The following is a 25,708-nucleotide window of genomic DNA, read 5'->3' on the forward strand; positions in this document are numbered from 1 at the left end:
ATCGTTGTTGCTGATGAGGCCAATCACTATTGTATCATCTGCATACTTGATGATGGTGTTAGTACCATGTACAGGTGTGCAGTCATAGGTGAAGAGGGAGTAGAGGAGGGGGCTCAGCACACAGCCCTGTGATACGCCAGTGTTCAGGGTGAGGGTTGAAGAGGTGTGCTTGTCTAACCTAACAGACTGGGGTTTGTTGGTTCGAAAGTCCAATATCCAGTTGCAGAGGGAGGGGTCGATGCCCATGTCGCCGAGTTTGGTGATCAGTTTAGAGGGTATAATGGTGTTGAATGCTGAGCTATAATCGATGAACAGCATTCTTACGTAGGTGTCTCTGTTGTCGAGGTGGGAGAGGGCGGAGTGAAGTGCGGTTGAGATGGCATCCTCCGTACTCCTGTTCTTGCGGTAGGCGAACTGATAGGGATCCAGTGTGGGAGGTAGGCAGCCTTTGAGGTGTGCCAGGACCAGCCTCTCGAAGCACTTGGTGATGATGGGAGTAAGTGCAACTGGGTTCAGTCTGAAGAAGGGTGTCGACCCGAAAAGTCACCCGTTCCTTCTCTCCAGAGTTGCTGCCTGTCCCACTGAGTTACTGAGTATTTTGTGTCTACACATTTATTAATGTGTTTTCATGCGGCTTTCAAATTAGCAATGAAATATGCAAAAAAATTGCATCAGTGAAAAATCCAGACTTGAAAAATAGTTCACGGCTGTCTAGAGATTGAAAGGTTTCTGTTTAAGACGTAAACAGTTTGTTTGCAAATAGATAAAGAGGTCTGTCTGGCAAGTGGGCAGAGGGATCATGTAGGGGGTCATAGGAAGTGTGCAAGGGTCAGCTCCTGGAATCCTTTCAATTTTCCATTGGAATTGTAATTGAACTAAATCTAAATCACAAAATCTTTGCCTCTTGACAGAAAGATTGTGATAGCAATGCACAGTGTTTTACTGCAACTAGGTATGAAAGCTACTTTGTATTTATGGTTTCCTAGTGTACAGTGGGGAGTGGATCTATAACAGGTCTATAACTGCCTATCCTGACTAAAATTATAAAATGGTAATTATTAAATATAAATAGTAAAGGCATGGGAGAATTATGCCTACCTAAGAGATCGATCTCTTAGGTAGGCATAATTCTCCGTGCTTTTCATCCGCAGTACTTGTAACACGTGAAAGTCCATGCAGCCCACGTGCCGTCGGCACTGCTTCAAGCCGTCAATGACAGGGAGAGCTGAAGGCAGCTGAAATTCTTCTGTTGAAGTACTGCCTACTGCGCATGCGCAGCACATGTTTCCTGGCGGGTTTTTCAGACATGGATTGCCATTATCTTAAGAGTATCTTAGGAAACAAAGAGAGAAGAATGGAGTTCGTGTACCGATAATGTGGTAAGTACATTTCTTGGTGCTATATGTTTTTAAATACCGTATTTCCCGGGGTGGGGGGAGGAAGAGTTCCTTTCACAGCATGTGGGGAGTGGCCCAGGGTAAAGTTTGCGGGGAGGGCAGGAATGTTGTGAAGGAGGGGGTCAGGGATTATGCCAGTAAACCATTTGTGATGATCCGGGCACGGAGCCACCGCATTATGGCTGGGGAGTGAAGTAGCTCAGGTGGCTGTGAGCGGCCACCGGGACTGGACAGCGGAACCGGCCGCCACCTCAGCTCATTCTGCCGGCCCCCGCTCACCTCTGGCAGTGCTCTTCGTCTGAAAACCTTTCTCCTGCCGCTCCCGGCCTCACTCATGTCAGCTGCTTCCCGCAAATCCTTAAATTCCGACATCGCAATCAAGGGACCAATTGAGGTTAATCGGCTGTGGGAATTTAAGGATTTGCGGGAAGCGGCTGACATGAGCGAAGCCGGCGAGTGGCAGGTGAGAGATGTTCAGACGGAGAGCACTGCCGGAGGTGAGCGGGCTGGCAGAAGGCGCTGAAGTGGAGGCCAGTTCTGCAGTCCGGTCCCGGCAGCCGCTCCCAGCCACCCGAGCTGCTTTCTTCCCCAGCCGCAATGCGGTAGCTCCGCGCGTGGAGCGCCACGGCAGTGGTGAGTGAATGGGTTACTAGCATGATCCCCGATCCCCTCCTTCTCAATGCTCCTGCCCTCCCCGCAACTTTATCCCTGGCACAGATACCCCACATGCTGTGAAAGGAGCTCTCCCCCCAATTGGTCCCTTGAATTAGTATTAGTATAAACTTATTCATTCATTCATTATTGTCATTCAATAAGATCACAACTGATTCAACTTGTCCCGGTGCACTCCTGTTTTCCCCACCATCTCTCCACCTGCCATCACCCTCCACCCCCCACCCATTCAGTAATTCAGAATGAAGGAGATTTGGAAGCCTTGGGCAAATTGAATTGTTACTTTCTTTATTTTTATTTTTTATTTTTACGGAGAGGAGAACAATCTGCGCATGCGCAGTTTAAGACTGACTGCCTACCTTGAGTAATTATGACGCCACGTGCCTGATCTATAATAAGAGCAATAAATACATGCTGTTATTTCAGTGCACCTTTAACTAAGATATGTAAAACCAACATATGGATCTTTTGATTGTTTTTATTGGTTTTATTTATGTGTGGAAATGTTTAAGTTTTATGTGCGATGCTCTGGTATTCCCTGGGAAACGTCTTCTCATTTTGCATTGTACAACTGTTGCTTTGCAAGATGACAATAAAGGTTGATTTATTGATTCAGAACTGGGTTCAATTCTGGACCAGGACCAGGGACCCGGGTTCGATCCTGACCTCGGGTGCTATCTGTGTGTTCAAACATGTTCTCCCTTTGACCACGTGGGTTTCCTCTAGGTGGTCAGGTTTCTTCCTACATCCCAAAGGTGAGCAGGTTTGAAAGTTATTTGGCCTCTGTAAATTGTCCCTAGTGTGTAAGAAGTGGACAGCGTTGAAATAGTGTGAAAGGGTGATCGTTGGTCAGTGTGGTCTCAGTGGGACGAAGGGTCTGTTTCTATGCTGTATCTTTAAACTAAACTAAAATCCTTGATGAGTGTAATTTCAATCTTCTCAGTTCTGAGAAAGGGCAAATCAAACCCAATGTCATTTCAGCATGTGTAGGAAAGAAGTGCAGATGCTGGTTTAAATCGAAGGTAGACATAAAATGCTGGAGTAACTCAGCAGGACTGGCAGCATCTCTGGAGCGAAGAAATGGGTAACGTTTCGGGTCGAGACCCTTCTTCAGTCATTTCAGCATGTCCAAATGTGTACTGTGTACATGATTACCACAAGTCAGCATGCAATATCCAAGGCAACCATCACTTCCAAGCCTCTACACTGCTAAGATGAAGTTGAAAACAGACTAGAAGTTAGATGCCATTTGGCTAACCAGTGGTAATTCTGGGTTACTGAGAAAAGATAACAAACAAGTCTTGCCCTTCAACTTTACACCAACTATGACTGACATCAAACTGTGACCCTAACTGTTTGTATGCACTTCCAGACATTCATTATATAAGTAAGACTAAGTCATGTCTTGTGTTTGTTTTGCTTTATATTGATCTTTTTAACTCTAGTTTTTTTTAATTAACTTTATTTTTGAGGACTGCAAATATATTTTAATATCTTAATGTTTAAATTATTTTAAAAATATTTTTGAGTATCAGAGACATTTAAAAATAATTAATACACATTTATCCTGACACAGATGCTCCTGGGGCTGGAGGCATAAGTTCCTTGATCTGAAGCCTGGTTGCAATGTATGGCCTGCTCCACTTCATGGAAAGGCCATGGTATAGAGGCCTTCAGTCCGTTGAATCCCAAGGTATCATTGGAGGGAAGAACCTTTGCAGGATTAGCTCAGTTGATGAGGGTGGATGATAGTTTAGATTCAGCACAATTCACCCCATGGAAAAAAACAACAAAAAGTGGGAGTTTATACGTGCTGGCCTCTGACAACTAGTGCACTTCCAGCTTCTTCATTTGCATTCCACAATCAGAAGCTGAAAACTGGCTGAACAGCAGAGTTTAGTTCAGAGTTACAGTGAAAACAGGTCCTTCGGCCCACCAGGTCCGTGCTGACCAGGAATCAGTACACTAGTTCTATCCTACACACTATCGACAATTTACAGGAGCCAATGAACCTACAAACCTGCACATCTTTGGAATGTGGGAGAAAACCAGAGCACCCGGAGAAAACCCACGCGGTCACAGGGAGAAAGTACAAACTCCGGACAGAGGATAGAGAATCCTTCAGAACTGCTACCCACAATTAAGCATGAACTGGCTCAATAATTGCAAAATCAATTAATTTATTTTCAAATAGTCTATTTAAGGTGGCTGACAAAAAGAAAATTAAAACTTAAAGGATATATTCACCAACTAAAAAATCATGACAAAATTTGTCAAATTAGCAGTTTATGTATTTAAATATTTACAAGAACATTGACACCAGCAAAAAAGTGACAAAAAAGTAACAGTGTAAAAAAACATGGGATAGATGTAGTTGGTTCTACTTTAAATCAGATTTAATTATTTAAATCCGATTTACAATAGATTTAAAATAGAGCTGTCTACATCTATGCCATGTTTTATACAGTGTCACTTTTACGGAGGCGAATGTAGTGATTTTTTTTGTTGATGCATGTGAAACTAACAGATATCTTCAAGAAGTCCCCTTACACACTGCTTCTTTTTTTTAAAGGAACCATTTTGCAGTAACTATGTGAATAAATTGAAGATATAAACTTTAATAGTGATTTGTTTTATTCTACAGCTATCACTAAAAGCGGTTCTATGGGTCCAAAAATAAATCACAAGGGTAAATTGACTGCTAACCTTTCAACACAAGAAACTGAAAATGGAGAGGTTATGCATTAGTTGCACAGAGCCGTGGGCAGGTCCCATCTGCAGCATTACCTTCAGTTATGGACACCAAGGCACAATGATATATTGGTCCATAAATCACCACAATACAAATCACCACAATACAATTTGCCCTGATTCGAACTCGGAGATTTACTTGCCACTTGTCGGTACTCGGGGCTCTCGTAGACATTTTTCAACGTGTTGAAAAATCTTCACGAGTCTTCCCGTGCTTACCTACCATTAGCGAGTCTTCCCGAGTACCTGCCATTAGCGTTACGAGCCGCTAAGAGACGTCCCCGAGCTCTGACGTACCCACTACGTTCATTCTCCGTGCCTACCATGAGTTTGATTTTATTTAAACTCGGGAGAGCTCTTGGAATGAACTCGCACCATAGGACAGGGTTATAAATTGGATTTTTATTTTATGAACCATACTGTTTTATGTGTTTGCCCATTTAGGTTTTATTTCTGGAGACACAAGAGACTGCAAATGCTGAAATCAGGAGCAACTAGCAATGTGCTGGAGGAATTCAATGGGTAGAGCAGCATCTGTTGGGGGGTGGGAAAGAATTTGTCAACTTTTTGGATCGAAAGGCTGCATGGGAATGAGTTCCTCCAACAGAGTGTTTATAGCTTTTAGTTCTCATTGGAAAGGAATCATTGGCATTTAGAGGATTTAGCAAAATTGGGCTAAAGGGGCTCTGATGCACACATTGTTCAAAAAACAATGATAGTTGGACCTAAAGTCTTTACTTAAAATGGCTAATATATGAGCATTAATTTGCCAGCGGAGGTAGCAATGGTGAGAACAATAGAATCTCTATCATTGAATAGTTACATTTCTATCATATCTATATTTTCCTCATTCTTTACTGATCTTATGAAAACAGAGACCACTAAAAAAACGACTTGTTTACTATTCTTCTGTGAGGTTTAATTTGCCACTTTTAAAAAATGTTTTCTTTAATCATTTATTAAAAAGCAGGATGAATCAAACCTAAAGGTCCATCCAGTTTTGTATCTCCCTTCAGAGTACAGTATTTGCATGATACAACAATTGAGTTGATGTTACTAAAACACCAACTGATAGAAGTAACGGTTTTGAAATTAGATTTGAATTTACCTCATTTAGGAATAGGTTCTTCTGGATCTGATGAAGCTGGTTTTTTTAAATTATCCACAATCTTTAGTTGCTTTAGAATTAGAGAAATACTAATCATCCCACAGTGATCATATAACATGTCAACCATTTTTGCTAATGAGAACATACTCTGTGCACTTAGTCATTAGTTCCTTTATTCCTCCAGTAGTTAAAACAATCATTTTACAATAAATATGTTTTGCTGGGACACAAAATATGCGAAATATTTCAAGTGCGGTCCCATAAGCGCTTTATAAAGTGACAAGATAATCCTACCATTTCGGCTCAGCTTTGACCTTTTAATACTCCGACATCCGATTTACTTTGCTTTCATTGAAAATTGTTGCAGTAGTTTTAATTTATTGTCCATCTGGTCCTCTGAATCTCTTTATCATGCCATGAGTATTTTCTATTTCCTCTTAGCAAGTCTCTTCCTGAATTTCTGTTTCCAGGTGAAGCATTTCATCTTTCTTTGGACTAAATTTCATCTGTTACCCATCTTCCGAATTTGCAATTACTTCTGTATCTTTGTGTAATTTATAATGTTCAGGCTGAAAATTACCATCAACATTCAGTTTAACCATTATGATCATGACTACTATCCCTTTCCCTCTGTCTAAATGAAACATTTCAATTACAAAATGAATTTAATTTACTTTCTCTGCTATTTCGGCATCCTTTCAAGTTCCAAAGCTTTTGCAATGGTTCTTCATTTGTGTGCCATTTTTCTTTGTGATCGTTTTTTTAATGACTATTTGTAGTTTTCTTCAACCAGAATTGGCTGCCTTTAACTTTGATACCTATAATTTTTATGACCACACATGGCAATTAGCAACAATTCTTTGAACAAACTCAATAATTCCTTCATATCCTAATGCCCCTGTCCCACTTAAGAAACCTGAATGGAAACATCTGGAGACTTTGCGCCCCACCCAAGGTTTCTGTGCAGTACCCGGAGGTTCCCGGAGATTTTTGTCAGTCTCTCTACCTGCTTCCACTGCCTGCAACCTCCGGGCAACCACCTGCAACTCTGGGAGACTCCGCAAAGTCTCCAGAGGTTTCCGTTCAGGTTTCCTAAGTGGGACAGGGGCATTAGTCATACCTGCATAGTCCAGTTTGGCACGAGACTTATCAAGTGCAAATGTTCATGGAATTCTTCTTTGTTTCAAAAATTCATCTGTTTAATGTCAATTCTGGTACAGAATATATATTAATCATGTATTTAACCCTCACCCACATTTGTGCTACAATTTGATGATTTTATTATTCATAATCAATCCAATTTTCTTCTCCTTTTTGGCTTTTTATAAACTGGGTCAGAAAACAATTGTTCATTAACTGAAAATCCTTGTCTATTTTGCCTTCAGCCTCTGCTGTTCTACTGATTTCTCTCAGGATGAAATCTCTGATTGTAATTACATTAACCTCATCTCAAAACAATTCCAGATTAAAGCTTATATTAATGGATAGGAGTCTTAACTTGTTTATCTCCGCTCCATCTATTAGAAACATAGAAAATAGGTGCAGGAGTAGGCCATACGGCCCTTTGAGGCAGCACCGCCATTCAATATGATCATGGCTGATCATCCAAATTTAGTACTCTGTTCCTGCTTTCTCCCTATATCCCTTGATTCTGTTAGCCCAAGAGGTATATCTAACTCTCTCTTGAAAACATCCAGTGAATTATGGCCCTGTCCCACATAGACAAATTTTTAGGCGACTGCCGGCGACTGTCATATTCTTGTCAGATCGCGGAAAAACCGGCGACTGTACCCCATCCTACGACTATGTCTAAGATAACCTACGATAACCTACGACCTAGTAGGTCACGCTACGGCAAGCTCCCGACAACCGGCGACCCAATTGGCGACTTAGGACGTCGTCCTTCGATACACCTACGACTACACCTACGACAACCTAAGTCAATCTATGACAAGCTACGACCCTGTAGGCATCGAGCTGCGACAAGCTACGACCATGTAGGCATCAAGCTGCGACAAGCTATGGCACAATGATCACTAAAGCAACGACATCTATTTTACTATTAAAGGGTTTGCAGGGTGGGGTTTCCAATCATTCTGAGTCATGACTGCCATGAAGAAACGTCAGAGGGCATTGCTCACAGTAGAAGAAGAATCTCTGCTGCTTGCAGCAGCCCTCATGCTTATAGATCCGCAAGACAGAAGGACAAGAAGAATGGTGCAGAAGAAGCCCAAATAGAGGTCTGATTGGTTGAAACCCTTGTTCCAGAGGAGACCCAGGTTGGGCCAGTATGAGAACCTGATGACCCAGCAAGAAGATCAGGCTGCTTTCAGAAACTTCCCTGAGCTGTTTCAGGAGCTGAAGACATTGGTGGGCCCTCTCCTGGAGAAAAATGAGACCTTCATGAGGAAGCCACTGGAACCAGGCCTGTGCCTAGCCATCACCCTCCGCTACCTGGCATCAGGAGACTCATATAAGAGCCTCTCCTACAACTTTCTTGTGGCCCACAACACCATCAGCAAGTTTGTCCGAGAGACCTGTGAGGCCATCATCAATGCTTATGAAGGTGAAGTCATGGACTGCCCTAGTACACCAGATGAGTGAATCTCCGCCCAGCTCAACCTGTGGACTTTGGGAGCTGTGGTGTCCGGTAGGAAGTAGCCGATTCGTAAGTCCAAGCCGCTGGGAATGTTCTCCTGTTCCGACGTCGCATGGTGACCCCAAATTTCATTGTATCAATTGGTGCATGTGACAATAAGTGTCAGTTGAATTGAATGTGGAATATTAAGAAATAAAGAAACTCCAAATACACTAAGAGCAAAAATGTTTTTTTCTCGCCTTCTTCATAGTAAAATCATCCAGAAGTTCACCAAGATCTGTTTGTCTAAGTTTGTCACTCTCAATGCACAGAATGCTCATTGCAGACAACCTCTCTTGAGACATTGTGGACCTTAATTCATTTTTGAGTCTTGAAAAAGACCTCTCTCCCGAGCAGTTGGCAACTATTAAGCTAAGAAACAGTTGCAAGATTGCTTCTACATTAGGGAAGGCCATCTGAATTGTTTCCTTGTATATCATTTGATAACGGTCTGTATGAGACAGAGAGTGCTCTTCTGTATGCCTATGGCTTTGTCTCACATACGAGTGAAAGTGCAAAAATTCATCAGTAAGTTTCAGGTCAACATCTTCTGGGTATGCTTCCTTCAACAGTTCAACACCTTGCTGAATTTCTTGCTTAGATGCAGTCAGATTTGCAAGAAAGGAAAACTGTTGTGCAACTTCACTGTACACAGTACCTCTTCTTTTTAAATTGGTCTCAAGTGCATCTAGTATAGGAATAAAGGATTTAATCCTAAACTTATCTCTTGGAAAGTTTATCTAAAGCATCAGGACTGGGTGCTCTTCCATCATTTCCTTGCAATTTCCTTACTCTTTGTCTCCCTGTGGCAGTTCTGTGGTTAACATCTGGCAAGGTGGCCTTTGTTTGTTGCTCAAGGTCATCAAAATCTTCTCTAATTTTGCTTACAAAATCTGAAGTGAACTGTAGAAACTTGCACAAAGTACTCAATTGGGATTTCTGAATGGCTTTGTTGACCTTGTGGAAATGACCTAGCAGACGGGTCCAAAAATGCACCATAAACACAAATTCCAGTTCTTCCATTTTCTGCAAAAGATTGTTAGCTTCAAGCCTGGTATCACCCTTCACATTAACATCAGAGTACTAATGACTGAGGGCATCAGTGATAGCGCTGTAACTTTCCAAAATAGCTTCTGTGGCTTTTGCATGTGCCTCCCACCTATTGTCTGACAAATATTTAGGCACTCTTGACTGAGGTTGCAAAAATGATTTTAGAACTGCCCATCTCTTTGTGGAGGATGAAAAGAAGGTGTAAATTTAATTGATAATTCCAAAACAGTTCACTGCATCGGCAGCAATCAACAGCCGAACGGCCCACCAAATTTAATGAGTGAGCAGCGCATGGAATAAATCTTGCAAATTTGTTTTTTTCAGGATTTTTTGCTGCATACCCTTGTACCTACCAGCCATGTCGGCAACATTGTCATAAGACTGCCCTCGGAAGAAGAGCTCCATATCGCGACGGGAGCGGAACTCATTGAGGTGGGGATGGAGGGGGACAAAGGTGAGGCCTCTGCTGCGGGAAGACCGTTTGGTATCTGAGAGGGGGAGGTCAAGGGGGTGGAGCCTCAGCCAGTCGTGCATCGGCGGTCCCGCGAAGGATTTCCCGGCAGTTTCCAGTCTCTGCCTGGGGCGCAGCAGCACAGCCGGTCTCTAGCGACACCGGCGACAGTGAGTGGAGTTCCTACCTGCAGTGGTGGGGTGAGGCCCGTTGATGCCGGCCACCACGCACACATCCAGGAATCACCTTGGTTGGCCGCCAGTAAAGGCCACCTCGGTCGGCTGCCGAAATGCCGCAGCCGGCCAGAGGCGACGCTTGACCGCCGTCAACAGCGCCACTTTCCAGCCAGATGCCGTCTCTGCAGTCTGACCACCATCAACAACACCACCTCAGGTCAGATGGTGTCTCTGCAGCCTGACCGCCGTCAACATCGCCACTTCATAGAAACATAGAAAATAGGTGCAGGAGTAGGCCATTCGGCCCTTCGGCCTACACCGCCATTAAATATGATCATGGCTGATCACTTCAGGTCGGATGGTGTCACTGCAACCTCCAGTTTTCCAACTTCCAGCACAGCTTCTCATCAGATATTGGGCAATTTGATCTTTTAGCTTCCTACCACTTGTTTGCTCACTGTAGTTTGTTTTTTTCCCTTTTCACTTTTTACACTGTAATAACCTCGCTGGGTTTAGCTATTTATTCTTATTTCTTTGTTCTGTTTTTTTGGTTTGCATTGTTTCTGACGTCTCCCAGCCATTGCTGGGTGCAGTATTTCTTGGGACATGATTCAGATTCAGATTCAGATTCAGATTCAACTTTAATTGTCATTGTCCGTGTACAGTACAGAGACAACAAAATGCATTTAGCATCTCCCTGGAAGAGCGACATAGCATATGATTTGAATAAATATTTACATTAGCATATATACAGACATAGTGTTTTTCCTGTGGGAGGAGTGTCCGGGGGGGGGGGGGGGGGGGGTGATTGGCAGTCACCGAGGTACGTTGTTGAGTAGAGTGACAGCCGCCGGGAAGAAGCTGTTCCTGGACCTGCTGGTCCGGCAATGGAGAGACCTGTAGCGCCTCCCTGATGGTAGGAGGGTAAACTGTCCATGGTTGGGGTGAGAGCAGTCCTTGGCGATGCTGAGCGCCCTCCGCAGACAACGCTTGCTTTGGACAGACTCAATGGAGGGGAGCGAGGAACCGGTGATGCGTTGGGCAATTTTCACCACCCTCTGCAATGCCTTCCGGTGGGAGACAGAGCAGTTGCCATACCATACTGTGATACAGTTGGTGAGGATGCTCTCGATGGTGCAGCGGTAGAGGTTCACCAGGATCTGAGGAGACAGATTGACCTTCTTCAGTCTCCTCAGGAAGAAGAGACGCTGGTGAGCCTTCTTGATCAGAGTTGAGGTATTGTGGGTCCAAGAGAGGTCATCGGAGATGTTAACACCCAGGAACCTGAAGCTAGAAACACGTTCCACCTCCGTCCCGTTAATGTGGATGGGGGTGTGCGTGCCGCCCCTGGACTTCCTGAAGTCTACAATGAGCTCCTTGGTCTTCTTGGAGTTAAGGGCCAGGTTGTTGTCAGCGCACCATGCTGCTAAGTGCTGGACCTCCTCCCTGTAGGCCGACTCATCGTTGTTGCTGATGAGGCCAATCACCATTGTATCATCTGCATACTTGATGATGGTGTTAGTACCATATACAGGTGTGCAGTCATAGGTGAAGAGGGAGTAGAGGAGGGGGCTCAGCACACAGCCCTGTGGAACGCCGGTGTTCAGGGTGAGGGTTGAAGAGGTGTGCTTGTCTAACCTAACAGACTGTGGTCTGTTGGTTAGAAAGTCCAGTATCCAGTTGCAGAGGGAGGGATCGATGCCCAGGTTACCGAGTTTGGTGATCAGTTTAGATGGTATAATGGTGTTGAATGCTGAGCTATAATCGATGAACAGCATTCTTACGTAAGTGTCTCTGTTGTCGAGGTGGGAGAGGGCGGAGTGAAGTGCCGTTGAGATGGCATCCTCCGTACTCCTGTTCTTGCGGTAGGCAAACTGATAGGGATCCAGTGTGGGGGGTAGGCAGCCTTTGAGGTGTGCCAGGACCAGCCTCTCGAAGCACTTGGTGATGATGGGGGTAAGTGCAACTGGGCGGAAGTCGTTGAGGCTTGCCGCAGTGGAGTGTTTTGGCACTGGCACGATGGAGGTGGTTTTAAGGCACGTGGGAACAACTGCTTGGGCAAGTGACAGGTTGAAGATATCGGTCCAGACGTCTGTCAGCTGCGCAGCACAGGCCCTGAGCACGCGCCCGGGGATGCCGTCAGGGCCAGCAGCCTTACGTGCATTAGTCCTACTCAGTGCCACGTATACGTCGTAGGGGGTGAGTGTGAGGGGTTGGTGATCGGCAGGGAGCACAGCCTTGATGGCTGTCTCTAGATTGTCCCTGTCGAAGTGGCCATAGAAGTGATTAAGCTCCTCAAGGAAGGAGGCGTCGCTGGATGTGGGGGTGATGTTGGAGGGTCTATAGTCCGTGATGGCCTGGATGCCTTGCCACATGCGTCGGGGGTCGGAGTTGTTGTTGAAGTGCTCCTCAATCCTGAGCTTATGGCAGTGCTTGGCCTTCTTGATGCCCCTCTTCAGATTAGCCCTGGATGAGCTGTAGGCTCGAGCATCGCCTGACCTGAAAGCGGTGTCCCGTGCTTTCAGCAGTAGCCTGACCTCGCTGTTCATCCATGGCTTCTGATTCGGGAATATGGTCACCTGTTTGAGGGAGGTGACACTATTGATGGTGGAGTTTATAAAGTCCAGAATAGAGGATGTGTAGGAATCAATGTCCGTGTGGGAGTCAAGGGTGGCCTGGGCTGCAAACGCCTTCCAGTCAGTGTTTCCAAAACACTGCTGAAGTGTGAAGTCCGCTTCCTCTGACCAGACATTAACTGTCCTCATAGTTGGTTTAACCCGTCTGATGAGTGGGGAGTACTTAGGGACCCCTGCTGGTCGACGAGATGCGACTGTGTCTCGTCCATCCTGCGGCTTTTGCATTGGTCTCCTTGCACCCCTCGGCATACGGCCGGGATGGCCCACAGCCGGAGCATCCACGGCGCCCGCGGGCCCTGCCGTCCCAACCCACGGCCGGGGTGCACCCGACTTACAGCAGGAGCCGCCTTCGACCATGCTTGCACACCTTCTGGTAGAAGGTGAGTGCATTCTATCTCTTTTTGCCTGTGGGTTTACGAGTTTTGGCTGCCGTGTTTCGTTGGCTTGCTTGTTTTCCATCTTCCGGTTCTGGGGGGGGGGGGGGGTGGGTTCCTGTGGCATTGTCTGATGGTCAGACCACTTACTGTCGAACCCTTGTCAGTGGTTACGAGGACTGTCACGTGACATCATGGATTAAGGGGAGCGTCCTGCTACATCAGCAGATCTTACCTTGAGATCATTAGTCATCAGGTAGCTGAGCTCGAGTCAACACCCTCGCTCAGCAGCAGCAGTAATGACTCAATATGTTAGAGAGTCCCAAACACACATGTATGTCAAACTTAACTCACTGAATAAAGTAACCATTTGATCACGGTGTTTGGACTCGTTATAATGCCAAGTATCTTGCATGCCTTCTGAATTCTCATGCACCTTTGGTGCTGCCTTCAAGGATCACTGCTGATGAACATCAAGGTCCCTTTGTATTTCCTAGTGTCCTACCAGCCATTGTGTATTTCCTAGACTTATTAGTCTTTCCACAAAGCATGACCTCATATTTATCAGGATTACATTTTATCTGTCATTCCTCTGGCCAATTTGCCAAGTGATCAATATCATTCCATCTCAAAAAAGCAAACCACGTCGCTACCAACATCATACCTGTTCTTTGTGTTATCTGAGAGTTTACTCATTAAAACTTCTATGTTCACACCCCAAGGGTCCACCACCAACGCTATGATATACCAGAAGTCATTTATTTCTAATCATATAACTATGATTCTGCCATCAACCTCTGTCTCATACCCCCAAGTTAATTTCATATCACATTTGGCAAATTGTCATAATCCCATGAGTTCTTAACATTTGGATCAGTTTCTCATGCAGGACCTCTTTAGACACCTTGGTGAAGTCCACACATACCACAGCAACCACCTCATCAATACATTTAGTCACACATCATTCAACGAAAAAATTATCAAGTAAGATTGTCCCTTTAAATAGCCACACTAATTAATCTTCCAATCTTTTCCAAGTAATCCTTCCCCTTTTTCCAATAACTTTTTCCAATAACTGATATGAGACTCAGCAGTCTGTAACTATTTAGCGTATATTCTTAAATCTGCCTACATGTGCAAAAAAGAGGTTCCTTAGAAATAGTTTTTTTTAACATTATTCTGTAGTTTAAAAAAGTCATAAGCACAACTATGCGTTACTGTATGTCATAGGAAAAGCTCTTTCATCTTTGAGATTTTCATAAAAAATTGGTTTCTTTGTGAATGCCTTTTTTTTCTGATGAAATGGTATTTCCTTGTGAAATGACCATTTTCCTCATTACCCCCTATTCACTTTTTACAATGGAGCTCAATGAACAGTTTTCTGTTATTTAGTTTGCTGCGACTGTTATTGGTACATTATTAAGAAATAATCAAGGGCAAAACAGCGGGTTAACTTCACCTAAAAGCTGACATTCACTTTCCTGTCTTCAGAATCCATTTTCAGATGTGACAGTTAGGGAAACAAAAATTGATTTTTTAGAACTAAGAGAATTAATCCTTCCTTTAACCACCCTTGATGCTCTGTGGAGCTTATTTCAAAAGAATATCTAACGTTTTCCATTGAAATAGCAAAAAAAGTGTCACATCACAAATGTTATACTTGTCAGAATTGTGAGGCAACGAAGATCATGGAACAATTACGACGCCAAAGAAAATGTTTGCTTTTATAGCAAAGAAATATGATTACAGGATTACGGAAGCCTTTCAGGAATTGAATAATACTTTGCTGAGACTGCACCAGGAGCAGAGTAAATTATTGCAGTCTCATTATCTGAGGGAGAATACATTGGCCTCAGAGGGAAAAAAACAAATTGCTGGACCAACACAGCGGGTCAACCTGCATTTATAGAGACAGAAATTTATAGAGACAGCATTTATAGTGGACGAGCTTAAGGCTCAGTTAGAAACTGACAAGTATGATGTTGTGGGAATTACTGAGACATGGCTGCAAGAGGGCCAGGGCTGGAACTGAATATTCAAGGCTATACCTCCTATCGAAAAGACAGACAGGTGAGCAGAGGGGGTGGGGTTGCCCTGTTTGTGCGTAATGAAATTCAGTCCCTTGCAATGGGTGACATTGAAACAGGAGATGTGGAGTCAGTATGGACAGAACTAAGGAATTGTAAGGGTAAAAAGGTAGCATGGACATATGGCGCAAGTTGAATCAGGAGTTAAAATTGGCATGTAGTAAAAGTAATGCTACGGTTGTTATGGGAGATTTCAACATGCAGGTTGACTGGGAAAATCAGGTTGGTACTGGACCCCACGAAAAGGACTTTGTAGAGTGCCTTCGTGATGGATTCTTTGAACAGCTTGTATTGGAGCCTACCATGGAGAAGGCAATTCTGGATTTAGTGTTATGTAATGAACAGGATTTGATAAAGGACCTTGAGGTTAATGAGCCATTAGGAGGTAGTGGCCATAACATGGTCAGGTTTAATCTACAATTGGAGAGGGAGAAGAGTAGATCGGAGGTGTCAGTGTTGCAGTTGAATAAAGGGGACTATGGGGCCATGAGGGAGGAGCTGGCCAAAGTTGACTGGAAAGATACACTAGCAGGGATGACAGTGGAACATAAATGGCAGGTGTTTCTAGGAATAATACAGAAGGTGCAGGATCAGTTCATTCCTAGGAGGAAGAAAGATTCTAAGGGGAGAAAGGGGCGACCATGGCTGACAAGGGACGTCAAGGACAGTATAAAAATTAAAGCAAAGATGTGCAACGTAGCAAATATGAGCGGGAAGCAAGAGGATTGAGTAATGTTTAAAGAACAACAGAAGATAACCAAAAAGACAATACGTGGAGAAAAGATGAGGTACGAAGGTAAGCTAGCCAAGAATATAAAGCAGGATAGTAAAAGCTTCTTTAGGTATGTGAAGAGGAAAAATTAGTTAAGACCAAAGTTGGACCCTTGAAGACTGAAAAATGTGAATTTATTATGGGGAACAAGGAATTGGCAGATGAGTTGAACAGGAACTTTGGATCTGTCTTCACTAAGGAGGACACAAACAATATTCCTGATATAGTAGTGGCCAGTGGATCTGGGGTGACAGAGGAACTGAAGGAAATCCACATTAGGCAGGAAATGGTGTTGGATAGACTGATGGGACTGAAGGCTGATAAATCCCAGGGCCTGATGGTCTGCATCCCATGGTACTTAAGGAAGTGGCTCTAGAAATTGTGGATGCATTGATGATAATTTTCCAATGTTCTATAGACTCAGGATCAGTTCCTGTGGATTGGAGGGTAGCTAATGTTATCCCACTTTTTAAGAAAAGCGGGAGAGAGAAAACGGGGTATTATAGACCAGTTAGCCTGATATCGGTGGTGGGGAAGATGCTAGAGTCAATTATAAAAGATGAGATAGCCGCACATTTGGATAGCAGTAACAGGATCGGTCCGAGTCAGCATGGATTTACGAAAGGGAAATCATGCTTGACTAATCTTCGGGAATTTTTTGAAGATGTGACTAGAAAAATGGACAAGGGAGTGCCAGTGGATGTAGTGTACCTGGACTTTCAGAAAACATTTGATAAGGTCCCACATAGGAGATTAGTGGGAAAAATTAGGGCACATGGTATTGGGGGTAGAGTACTGACATGGATAGAGAAGTGTTGGCAGACAGGAAACAAAGAGTAGGGATTAACGGGTCCCTTTCACAATGGCAGGCGGTGACTAGTGGGGTACCGCAAGGCTCGGTGCTGGGACCGCAGCTATTTACAATATATATATCAATGATTTGGATGAAGGGATTCAAAGTAACAATAGCAAATTTGCAGATGACACAAAGCTGGGTGGCAGTGTGAACTGTGAGGTGGAAACTATGAGAATGCAGGGTGACTTGGGGAGGTTGGGGGGAGAGGGCAGATGCATGGCAGATGAAGTTTAATGCGGATAAATGTGAGGTTATCCACTTTGGTAGCAAAAACAGGAATTACTATCTAAATGGCGTCAAGTGGGAAAAGGGGAAGTACAACGGGATCTGGGGGTCCTTGTACATCAGTCTATGAAAGTAAGCATGCAGGTACAGCAGGCAGTGAAGAAATCGAATGGCATGTTGGCCTTTATAACAAGAGGAATCGAATATAGGAACAAAGAGGTCCTTCTGCAGTTGTACAGAGCCCGAGTGAGATCACACCTGGAGTATTGTGTGCAGTTTTGGTCCCCTAATTTGAGGAAAGGCATTCTTGCTATTGAGGGAGTGCAGCGTAGGTTTACAAGGTTAATTCCCGGGATGGCGGGACTATCATATGCTGAGAGAATGGAGCAGCTGGACACTCTGGAGTTCAGAAGGATGAGAGGGGTTCTCATTGAAACATATAAGATTGTTAAGGGCTTGGACACACTAGAGGCAGGAAACATGTTCCCGATGTTGGGGGAGTCCAGAACCAGGGGCCACAGCTTAAGAATAAGGAGTAAGTAATTTAGAACGGAGACGAGGAAACACTTTTTCTCACAGAGAGTGGTGAGTCTGTGGAATTCTCTGCCTCAGAGGGCGGTGGAGGCAGGTTCTCTGGATGCTTTCAAGAGAGAGCTAGATAGGGCTCTTAAAAATAGCAGAGTCAGGGGATATGGGGAGAAGGCAGGAATGGGGTACTGATTGGGGATGATCAGCCATGATCACATTGAATGGCGGTGCTGGCTCGAAGGGCCAAATGGCCTACTCCTGCACCTATTGTCTATTGAAACATAGTCAACATTTATGATCGAGACCCTGTAGACCCGAAACATTGACTATCCCTCTTTCTCCACAAATGTTGTACTGATTTCCTCAAGCAGCTTGTTTTTTGTTCCAGATTCTAGCATCTAGTGCATCTAGTGGCTGCACTTGCCTCCAAGATGGGGATGGGGCATCCTGATCCGCAGCCCAACTTGCCCATGCGGATCAGGATGCCCCATCTACACTCGTCCCACCGGTCCGTATTTGGCCCATATAACTTTAAACATTTCCTGTCCATGTACCTGTCCAAATGTCTTTTAAATGATGTATAGTGTCTGCCTCAAATATCTCCTCTGGCAGCTCATTCCATATACACTACACCCACAATGTGAACCGCCACTCTCTATGTGCAGAAACATGGCTACACAGTGATTATCTAGGATATGAAAAGGACTATCCAATTGCAGATTTAATTGTGGCTTCCAAAAAGGAGTTTCAAGCAAAATATATTTGCTGAGCCATCAGTAAGGAGCCTGGGAAAGGGGCTATCTTGGTTGTTCTTGCATTGATCCAGCATGAGTTTGATGGTTGAAATGTTGGCTCAAGATCAGAGTCCTGCCCGAGAAGAAAACGTACTTCTTGTATGTTGGGATTCTCTTCCCCGGATGGCTGTGAATGTTCAATCAATGATTGTACTGAAGTCTATGATCAATGGATATTTGGTCTGGAGATAAAGAGATGATGGGATAAGGCAGGAAATTGAAGTTAACTCAAAAGCCCTGTCATGATCTTACTGCCAGACAGAACAGCCAATGATTTTATTTCTTAAACTGTTATCAGATGGAAAGACCAACAAACTTGATATATTTCGTCATTGTTTTAAAGTCAGAAACAATATGTTTCGAGTCACTTTAATTTGCTATTAATCGACTTTTCAACATTCATCAAAACAATGTTAAAGTGTATCTTTCCTATTACATTTCTTTCATTTTCTTAGTAGAGAACAGCGATTCTATCTCCAGCAACATATCCAACCAGAGTTGACAGTTCTAATTGTTATACTTGTTCACATTGTTGAAATATCCTGGTAGTAACTGTTCTCTGTTTATATGAAAAAATACAGGGAGCCAACATTAACCCTATTTATTTGTAACCACTAGATGTAGCTCTGGTACTCTGCAGATGCTTTTCACTTTAACACTGCTTGCCTGCTCGAGTTACACCATGTGATGCCTGGGCAGAGTGGAAGTCTCTTTTTCATTTAGTTGCCAGTCCTCAAATATCGCAAAAGCAAAATACTGCAAAAGCTGCAAATCTAAAATTAAAAAAACAGACAATCCTGGAAAGGCTCGGCAGATCAGCCAGCATTTGTGGAGAGAGAAACATAGCTCATGTTTCAGGTTGGTAACCTATCATTGAAACGAGTGCTAAACAAGGCTCATTAGATTAATTCCTAGCAAGAGAGGAGTATATATTAGGAAAGATTTATTAGAATGGGTCAACATTCCACATGATTTCAAAGATCAAAAGTTTACAGATACGCGAGGAAAATGTTCCCACCCTGTCAAGTTGTTGTGATCTGGATTGTACTGTGTATTTTATCATTAGTGATGGTGTTGACCAGGAACCAAATTAATAAAATTGCAGACAGAATCTAAGCATTTATGCCTTATCCCTGTAAGATTGTTTGAATTGGAGAAAATAGGTGAAAAGCATATTCAAATAATAATGCATTGAATTATATTATGGGTCAACATTTTTTCCTTAATTTCCAAATCATTTTTAACATTTTTGATACTTGCACTTATTGATATGACTGTTTGCAAAGAAATTGGTGCAAAATATTTCTGAAAATGGTTTATTGGGGAGCAGTCAGTTCCACTTCTGAATAAACTATCATTAGATTAACCAGGCATCATTAACCAGGAGCTAAACTGGACCAGCCACACAAATACCATGACTGTAAGAACAGGTCAGAAGCTGAGGGTCATGCAATGAGAGACCAGTGTCCCATCACCCATAGTTTTTCCACTATCTAACGAGCTAGGAGTTAGGAGCATGGTGGAATACTGTTTAAAGGCAAAGAAAGTAAACACACAGGAGCACCATTACCATTCCCCTCCAGGTTGCACATCATTCTGAAGTGGAAATATATCATCAGTTCTTCATCACTGCTGGGTCTAAATCTGGAACTCACTATTCCATTGCACTGTAAAAGTATCTTCATCAGGACTACAGTTGTTCAAGAAGGCAGCTCACCAGCACGTTCTTAAGTAGAGTTAAGGCCCTGTCCCATTTACGCGACTTTTTCGGCGACTGCCGGCACCCATCATAGGTCATTGCAGGTTGCCAAGATTTTCAACATGTTGAAAATCCAACGGCGACCAGAAAGACGCTATGACTCTTTGGGCGATTGAGGAGACTACTAACGACCATACAGGCGACACCCTGGCAACATGTCGCGGGGTGAAGCCTGTATTGTCGTGAGTAATCGCCCAAAGAGTCTTACCTTGTTCTGGTCGCCGCTGGATTTTCAACATGTTGAAAAATTTTGGCGACCTGTAACGACCTATGATGGATACCGGCAGTTGCCGAAAAAGTCGCGTAAGTGGGACAGGCCCTTTAAGGATAGGTAATAAATCCTATCGAAGATAGACACAAAAAGCTAGAGTAACTCAGCGGGACAGGCAGCATCTCTGGAGAGAAGGAATGAGTGACGTTTCAGTTCGAGAAGGGTCGAAAAGAAGATGCTGCCTGTCCCGCTGAGTTACCCTCAGATTTTTGTGTCTTCAGTTTAAACCAGCATCTGCAGTTCCTTCCTACAAATAAATCCTATCCTTGGCAGCAACCCCAAGTTTTAAACTATGAATAAATACAACAAGCATTGTAAATAACATTCAGGGAAATTAGAGATAGTAGGGATCAGAGTGTTACACCACAAGGACACCCAGAAAATGTACGGGAGTTTGAGTTATTCATACAAAGGCTGGATTGGAACATGCAGTAACGATGAGTGGTCAGCATTCTGTGCACTCCTGCTGTACTATTGACAATTGGGGAATTAAAACTGAATCAATGAAACAACTTTAGAAATAAACACCAGAATTAGTGACGGTGACCGTAAAAGGATTGTACGAAATGCCCCACAAGGAATGAGGCCTATTGTCCTTACTAGGCACGATCTGCATATGACTTCAGGTCTACATGCATGTGATTGACTCCTAGCTGACCCATGGAATGGTCAAGCAAAACATTCAATTGATGGCAAATGCCAGTGGGCCTGAAATAATTATTTCTGAATCATTAGGAAAACAATCCAACACTAGCAATTTAAAAAAAACGAATGATGCCACAAGCACCCATTTAAGATTTCTGTGAGTGGAGGAAGAGGCAGCTTAAACAGGATAATTGAAAACAAAACCATTTTTTTCTCTTTCATTGCTCTGGTGCCAGGAAAAGGAAGAATGTGTCTGTTGTGGCTCTACAACCCTGCTTGCAACAACCATTGGGTTCCATTGATTTCTCCCATAATCTTCTATCTACAGACAGCTTCCACCAGTGAAGCGTGAAGGACAAAAAACTCTTCTTTCTGTTGGGTACGGCAGGTTCAACCCAAAATTCTTGAATATTTAGGTAAGAACCAAGGTGAAGTGCATTAAAATGAGCATGGATCCATGTAGGGTTTCAGTTAAGGCCCAAAAGAATTCTTGACCAATTAACATCGCAATATGTCAATTCAGCAGGGTACCTCATGATATTCAGCAGGTTACTTGTCGGAAACCGCTGTGGTAGGTGGGGGCGCTGCGAGTCGACAGCATGTTCGTCATTTCTACTTTTTTGTCTTTTTTAGTGTATCCAAATGTTTGTTGGTGTGTCTCTTGGTGTGTCTTGTGTGGGGGTTGGTGGGGGTGGTGGGGGAACCGCTTTCGGTCGCCTCCTCCAGGGAGAGGCGACTTTTTCCATGTCGCCTCCCTCGCAGCCTAACACCATGCATTGGTGTGGCCTTTCCCGGAGTCGGGCTCAGAGTTTCAGCAGCGGGCGCAGCGTGGACTTTTCATCGCGGACCTTGCCAGGGTCGCCAGAAGGGAGTGCTCCGTTCGCTGGCCCACAGACTGTTACAGCCTGAAGCCACATTCTGCGGAGCTTCCAGCCGCAGGCGCAGCGTCCGGAGTCTGGGATCCCTCGCTAGGGATCGCCAGAGAAGAGCTCCGACCGCTGGCCTGCGGCCTACAACATCCTGAAGCCATGGCCTCCGGCAGGAAACCGCCGATTCGGGACCTGCAAGCCGCGGAGTGTGTTTGACCGTCCCAACGTCGGAGTTTCAACCATCCCGACGAGAGGGCCTGTACATCGGTCCATCCGTAGCGGCACTACAGAGGTTTATGGCCCCGACCACGGGTGAACAATGGAGGAGGACTGACTGTACTTTGTGCCATCCACCACAGTGGAAGAATGCTGTGGTGGATGTTTGTGTTTAATTTTATTGTGTATAATGTGTTCCTTTTTGATTGTACCGCTGATGGCAAATTCATTTCACTGCACTTATATGTGTAGAGTGGCCAGACGGAAGCCACTCCTCAGTAAAAGGCACATGACAGCCCGCTTGGAGTTTGCCAAAAGGCACCTAAACAAGATTCTCTGGTCTGATGAAACCAAGATTTAACTCTTTGGCCTGAATGCCAAGCGTCCCGTCTGGAGGAAACCAGACACCACTCTTCACCTGGCCAATACCATATATTTGGTGAGGCATGGTGGTGGCAGCATCATGCTGTGGGGATGTTTTTTCAGTGGGAGACTACTCAGGATCGAGGGAAAGATGAACTGAGCAAAGTACAGAGAGATCCTTGATGAAAACCTGCTCCAGAACGTTCTGGACCTCAGACTGGGGCGGAGGTTCACCTTCCAACAGGTCAACGACCCTAAGCACACAGTCAAGACAACGCAGGAGTGGCTTCGTGACAAGTCTGTGAATGTCCTTGAGTGGCTCAGCCAGAGCCCGGACTTGAACCCGATCGAATATCTCTGGAGGGACCTGAAAATAGTTGTGCATCGACGCTCCCCATCCAACCTAACAGAGCTTGAGAGGATCTGCAGATAAGAATGGGAGAAATTACCCAAATACAGGTGTGCCAAGCTTGTAGCGTCATACCCCAGAAGACTTGAGGCTGTAATCGCTGCCAACGGTGCCTCAACAAAGTACTGAGTGAAGGGTCTGAATACTTACGTAAATGTGATATTTCAGTTAATTATTTTTAATTACTTTGCAAAAAATTCTAAACACCTGTGTTCGCTTTTTTATTATGGGGCATTGTGTTTAGATTGATGATAAAAAAAAAATGAACAATCAATTTTAGAATAAGGCTGTAACGTAACAAAATGTGGAAAAAGTGAAGGGGTCTGAATACTTTCTGAATGCACTTACACAGCTCTGAAATAAAAACTATAGGACCCAAAGTTGCTCCGTGAAACTCACTTTAAAAATTGTCAAGATGATCAAGAATAATTTTATTTCAAAGAGATACCTTTGCTCTTTGCCAGACTGTTTAAAGAAATGTGTAGCTTGTGTGTGCATGTGGCTATAGCTCCATACATCTTCATGAAGGATTAGAACCTGCAGCAAGGATGAGGGGTCAGCAGTTTGAATACTCCTGTTGAGTTATTCTGCAGCTTTTCTTCTCTTTAAAACGAAATCATAAAGGTCTACACTCTGCATTGTATTTCGGCAATCCTGGATCTTTTGCAGATCATTCATAAGCCATTACAGTTTGCTGGAAGTCTGATTTCTTCTAACAAACAAATGTGTCAGAGGAATACAAAATAACCGGTGCCTTATTCCCTACAGCACAACGAATTTATCATCCATTGATGAGACAATTTCATAGCAAAAGCCTTGGACTATTTTAACAAATAAAGCAAGAGGTTCTCAGGCAAAACTACAGGCAAAAGCTTGGTGCAAATTCTTCAGCAATGAATTCTCCCTTATTTATTTTCAGACAGTTTCCTTTATTGATAGCAAATTTAAATCTTCACATCATTTTTGTGCTTCAAATGTAAATCATGAGCTAGAAAAGTGATTGGGATACAGTTGATTGCTTTGATAATGAATCCAGGATTTTTTCTTCAATTTCATAGATTGTTACACTTGATTTCTCCTAGTGTCAGTTTTGTGCCAAATTTATTTTCTTTTAAATTATTTGGTTTAAGAAACTGGCCATATAAGAGGTTGTATAACTCATAGGTAGGTCTGGATATTGAGAGAAGGTACTTAATTGGGGCAAAGCAGATTACTATGTCATTGTTCAGGAGCTGAGAAGGGTAGATTGGGAGCAGTTCGTATTGGGCAAATCCACATCAGTGGTAAGGAAACTATTAGAGAGAATTATTTTAAGTCGGATTTACTCCCATTTGGAAGAGAATGGACTAATTAGAGATAGCCTGAATGGCCTTGTACTCAGCAGGTCATGTCTCACTAACTTGGTGGCATTGATGAAGGTAGGGAACTGGATGTTGGACGCATGGATTTGAGTAAATCTTTTGATAAGGACCCTCTAATCCAGAAGATTAAGATGTATGGGATTCTTGATGACTTGGACGTATATATTCAGAACTGGTCATAGAAGATAGAGGTTTGTGGTGGAATATCTCCAGTAGATATTCTGGCTGGAGGTCTGTGACTAGTGGAGTTCCACAGACATCTGTGCTGGGACCTCTGCTGTTTGTGATATTTTTAAATGAACTAGACATAAATGCAGATGGGTTGGTGAATATATTTGCTGATGATACCAAAATTAGTGGAGTTGCAGACAGTGAGGAATGCTGTCAGAATATACAGCAGGATATAGATCAGCTGCAGAAATGGGAAGCGAAATGACAGATGGAGTTGACGCTGAATAATTGTGAGGTATGGCACTTTGGAAGGTTGAATGTAAGAAGAGAGTTTACAGTTAATGGCAAGACCCTTAACAGCATTGATGTGTGAGGGATCTTGGATTTCAAGTTCATAACTCACTAAAGGTGGCAGCACAAGAGGATAGCGTGGTAAAAATGTTGTATGATATGCTTGCTTTCATTGCTACGAGCTAAGAGTCAGGAAGGCATGATGCAGCTCTATAGGAGTTTGGTTGGCTGCACTTGGAGTATTGATGTAGTTCTGGTCGCTCCATTACAGGAAAGTAGTGGAGGCTTTGGGGAGGGTGCAGAGGAGGTTCCCAGAATGCTGCCTGGATTAGAGGGTTTCAGCAACAGGAAGAGATTGGGTAGACTTGAAATGTTTTTTATCTTAAACACAGAGGTTGAGGAGAGTATAAAATTGTGATAGAAATATTCGAAATTATGAGAGGCATCAATAGGGTAGACCAGGGGTCGGCAACCTACGACGCCCGGGCCGAATGCAGCCTGTAACCCGAAATCATCCGGCCCGCAGGCAGATTTTTCCCCCCGAAATCATCCGGCCCGCCGAGTGCCCCAAGCAGCGGCCGGGCACCCTGAGCAGCAGCACCCAAAGCAGCGGCTGAGCACCGAGATCTGGCTGTACCGCATCCTGCGCAAAGCCGCCGGCATGGCCACGCACCTTCTGTGAACACGTTTAAGAAAGAACTGTAGATGCTGGAAAAATCGAAGCTAGACAAAAATGCTGGAGAAACTCAGCGGGTGAGACATGCAAGGATTGCAATATGCTGCCTCACCCACTGAGTTTCTCCAGCATTTCTGTCTACCTTCTGTAAACATGTGATTT

At 43.9% G+C, this 25,708-nt stretch overlaps 1 protein-coding gene across 9 annotated transcripts in view; it reads right to left on the minus strand.

The window, feature by feature from the left end:
- nckap5 (NCK associated protein 5) overlaps nt 1–25,708 on the minus strand; it is a 486,547-nt gene that overhangs the window by 224,749 nt on the left and 236,090 nt on the right. The gene's annotated exons all lie outside the window — the stretch shown is intronic.

This window comes from Amblyraja radiata, chromosome 7 (genome assembly GCF_010909765.2).
Source record: "Amblyraja radiata isolate CabotCenter1 chromosome 7, sAmbRad1.1.pri, whole genome shotgun sequence".
Classification (NCBI taxonomy): domain Eukaryota; kingdom Metazoa; phylum Chordata; class Chondrichthyes; order Rajiformes; family Rajidae; genus Amblyraja; species Amblyraja radiata.